The 4,449-nt window shown below is 46.3% G+C and overlaps 1 protein-coding gene across 1 annotated transcript in view; it reads right to left on the reverse strand.

The window, feature by feature from the left end:
• Positions 1–4,037, reverse strand: part of LOC106804819 (FMRFamide receptor-like) — a 47,164-nt gene extending 43,127 nt beyond the window's left edge. The window contains exon 1 of the mRNA XM_014806167.1: positions 3,762–4,037. The gene's annotated coding sequence lies outside the window, so the exon portion shown is untranslated. The remainder of the gene's footprint in view (positions 1–3,761) is intronic.
• Between the last annotated feature and the right edge of the window lie 412 nt (positions 4,038–4,449).

Here is a 4,449-nt window from a genome sequence, read left to right on the forward strand (position 1 = left end):
ACACACACACACACACACACACACACACACACACACACACACACACACACACACACACACACACACACACACACACACACACACACACAGACACACACACACACACACACACAACTAACGCTTCACGCTGCTAAGGTTTAAGCCGCTTATAGTGTCGTTGATGTAATTGGTATATTATAAACCCCCGAAAAACTATATAGACATGCGAAAGATCTATGCCAGTACATACTGCATGCACACACCTAGCCGTAGTAGCACGCGGTGATTAATAATTAACACACCGATTCTAGGGCACGTTTAGGCCTACTCTCTCTTACACTGTGTTGTTTTTAGAAAGGCGAATTATGTTATAGTAATCCTTCCGACATTCTCTGACACCTAGTGGATCAAATTATCGAAATTATTAATAAGCTTAGAGCCTTAACATTATAAACGTGACCCTTTAAGCGCCGTCTGCGACTGTTTGCGACTGGTCGCAGGCAGTCGCTGTCAGTCGCGTCGCCGTAAGCACTCAGTCGCAGTGAGTTGCAGTGCGTCGCGTCGCGTCGCAGTCAATCGCAACGCCGGCTTAAGACACAACACAATATGTACGATAAACGAAGCTTTAATAATGAATGAAAACTTCTATTATCATTTTCAATTGAGCCTAAATAATTGATGGAACCGTTAGTAACTATACAGTATTCCCAGCGAACAACATGTGTTATGGTCATTTATTAGACTCATTCCAACGTCCAGTTGGCAGTGCATATATAATCAATCTACAGTCTTTCATTAACATTTTAAATTAAAAATTTATTCGTGTATAAAATGAACTTTCACGAAACGTGTTTGAATATATATATATATATATATATATATATATATATATTATATAGAATATTTGTTTAATTATTTATTTATCAACCTACTTCTTACATGTGTTGAATGCACATTACGGTAAACATAATTACTTACGAGAATTCATGCATCATACATGCCGGTTAGGTGTTGTATAGGCACTACGCTACACCCGTATACATGTAGAGTATGATTGTATTGTATACACCTCGATCGTGTAGGTCTGGTAATGACCACCGATGGCTAAATCCGAGATCTTAAGGCAGCCTACATTCTGAACAAAACCCGTAATCGCGCGGATTCGCATTTCTCTCATCATCATAGTCTCACGTTATAACCGGGTCAGCGGCGGATTCTGTGTAATTATCGGTGTCGCGTTCGAGATACAGCTGTTCGTACAGAGTTGTTGACATCGATGCGCGCTCCCGTCTACCGTCTTCGTTCACAAACGGGACCCGCACGCTTCGTTTTTTTTTGGGGGGGGGGGGTCGGGGGTCGGATGTGCGAAACCTGCACACGCATCGAAGCCGCCTGCGTTTGTGATGTATTGTTTAATTTATGAGCGAGGGTTTGGACGGTATAACCTTATCGACGGTGTAGGAACTACCATCAATCGGATTCTAATAACGTTTTCCGCAGTAACGCTCCCGGCCCTCGTTGATAACAGCGAAAACAATGCGTGGGAAATTCAAAGCGAATATCGGCTAATGGCTGAGAGAGGCTGAGCTAAAACCGCACATGCGACATCAGTGCGCAATTATACAATCATCGGCGCTATGTTGCACGGGCAGCAAGCGAAACGGCTGCAGAAATGACATCGCGAAAGCGGATCTAAGTCCGAAATCAATTCCTTACTGCATCTACGTCTGCTGCCGCCGTTTCCTGCTAGCGATGCGTACCGAACGGAAGATCGAACCCCCTCCGTCCACCCCATCACCCGCCACGTCGTCCGGCAGCTGAAATCCTCCGTCATTCAGACCGGAGATGAGCACGCGGCTGTTTACGGCAGGATGTCAGGCGGCATCAACACACGCCCGACTCACTGCGCGGCAGCAGAGGAGCAGTCACGCACCCGGCGCGGGCAACGCTGCACGCAGCCGACGCTGCGTAAAACATAGGCGACCGGTTGTGCGACTAACGCGAGCTTCTCTGCGCCTCATCACGTAATAGCCGGACAGCGGGCATGCTCTTGCCGTGTGCAGCGTCCGTGGCTTCGCGGCGACACGCGATATATATATAGGTGCACACGGGCCGGACATGCGGCGTTACACTCACTGCCCGACTCATTTGATTCCGGACATAAGCGCCCTCCGCAGTCGCATAGGGGAAATTATAATCGCGCTATATTTTACTCGAGTGAACGATGCGCTAATCAGGGGCAGCGCGGAGTGGTATGCGGTTGTTGGGTCCTAGTATAAACACGGAAAATTTAACTATATGCTCGCGGGCCAGATCTTGTCTGGCGTGTGTGCGACTACAACAATAAACACCATGAACTCTCCAATGTCGATTTATTCGTGCTGCTGCCAGGCTCCAACGTCAGACTGTATTTCGCCACAATTTCCAAACTGTCCCAGTTCGCAATTAGAGGTGTTTATTTACATTCGTGAAGCTCTATGTGGGTTCGGCGTGCCTCTATAGTTCGAAGTAGTAGTTGCGTGTGCGTTTGCATTCGTAGAATTAGCATTTTTATGCGCACCAATTTCACTTGAAAGCGGTACTCTGTTCGCTTAATTGCATCATCGCAGTCACAATAACTATCACACCATTGCAATGCAGCGCACTCGCGACTGTGCATATAATCAGCGAATAATAACTAACTACGCTCTGCGGCACGCTTTGCAAGCCCGCAAACACGACGCGCGTGCGGCAAAGATTGCTGCAGTGTGTGAGCTTATTAGCATGTCGAGACTGGTAGCCATGATTATGACCCGGAGTATTTGGCTCCTCCAGTTAAGCCGATTGCTATACTAGCTTGCGACCATACTCAGTCTGATTACAGCGACCAGCTTTATGAGATGAACCTTTATCCGGCATCGATATTTTCCTAATGTCGGCGTATATCTAACGAAAATCTTCGGTGAATCGAAAGGTGTGCGGTACCGTGCGATTTAAGTGGGCGCGACAAAATATCGCCAACGAAAAATATTGCCGACGTCCAGCGTGCTAGAATAAAAATCGCTAGCTGACGTGCTATGACAACGCGGTCGCCGAGAACGACGCAAAAAACATTACCAAGGATTGTAAATCGCCGCGTGAATGACAAAATATCGTTATTATGTCTTTCTTTATTCGTTCTTTATGTTAAAATTTTATCTGCATCAGTAAGAAACGCTTCGTAAAAGTCAATCTGCACTATGGGCAGCCATTATTGAGCGTCCGATTTATATTCTGACAGGAGACAATTAAGACACGCGTGAAATAGTGTAGTGGTGTTAATGGTCAAACGGCAGGAAATCGCATTCAACCCAACCACATCGTTTATGCCTATAGCCTTGCTATTATTTATCACATCCGACGTAAAAAATAGAGACGTGTGACACGCCACGTAAAAGGAAATTACACATTCACTAGCACAGGTCTATCTTTGTCAGTCAAAGGGTGTATCTTTGTGATTCTATAAAAAATATGACCTTAGTAAAGTTAACCTTAAACATTTAACTAGCTTTGTCTGTGATTGTTCCCCCACTCCATGAATTAAACACAATCTAGCGATTCAGAGTCTAATGCATGAGAAGGTTTGCGCTAAAGCCTGCAGTTTAAGAGCGTATATGATTCACTCCTGAATTACAAGCACATCACGGCTCGGCGGGCGACATCAAACGTTATCCCGACAACGACAGAGAAATTTTTTATTCGCAATCCTACGTACCTGATACCGACACGCGGTCACACCTGTTATCGTTATATCTAAGACTCACCTTGTAGTCACCGCGATGCGATGATGATGATGAAGGTGAGGCGCTCGTTGAAAAGTTTGGCGACAGATGACGGATGCCCCCACAGGCGATCGGCAGCGTGAATAGATCAGTCGGCCGTCAATCGTCTGCAGTAACGCCGTGCAAACGTTTTCTCCGGCGTGCGAATGTCGACCGGAGTGCAAATGTCAACGACTAGAGCTTCATCGGCGGCAAAATCGAGTCGCGATTATTTGATGCGACGATGACAAAAAACGTAGAACAATCCTTCCGCATCAAAATCGCTATACGAAATCCACCTACGAAACTGTCACGAACATACTTGCAACTAACCGCGGCTCGCGTTCCAATGCCATGTGCGCATCATAACACTTTAGATAAACGAATATGCGTATATATTTATATATGTGTATACATTCACATACATATATAGATTCACTGTTCTATCGGGCAGTGTCGACGGAGCTGAGGCCACCGTGGCATTGACGCCCAGGTATTACTAAATACCTTGATGTCGCCATGCACTCGAACAGCGGTGTCGCGACGCGATGCTTCGGTCACGTGATTGGACATCACGACACGCGCACGTAAGCAGCTCGTCGCAGATGCGTGTTATGTATTAGTGCGGAGTCGACTGCACAGTAGGAGGCTGCATGGATGTGTGTGTGTGTGTGTGTGTAAGTGTGTGCAC

Source organism: Priapulus caudatus, unplaced genomic scaffold, assembly GCF_000485595.1.
Source record: "Priapulus caudatus unplaced genomic scaffold, Priapulus_caudatus-5.0.1 Scaffold88, whole genome shotgun sequence".
NCBI lineage: Eukaryota > Metazoa > Priapulida > Priapulimorpha > Priapulimorphida > Priapulidae > Priapulus > Priapulus caudatus.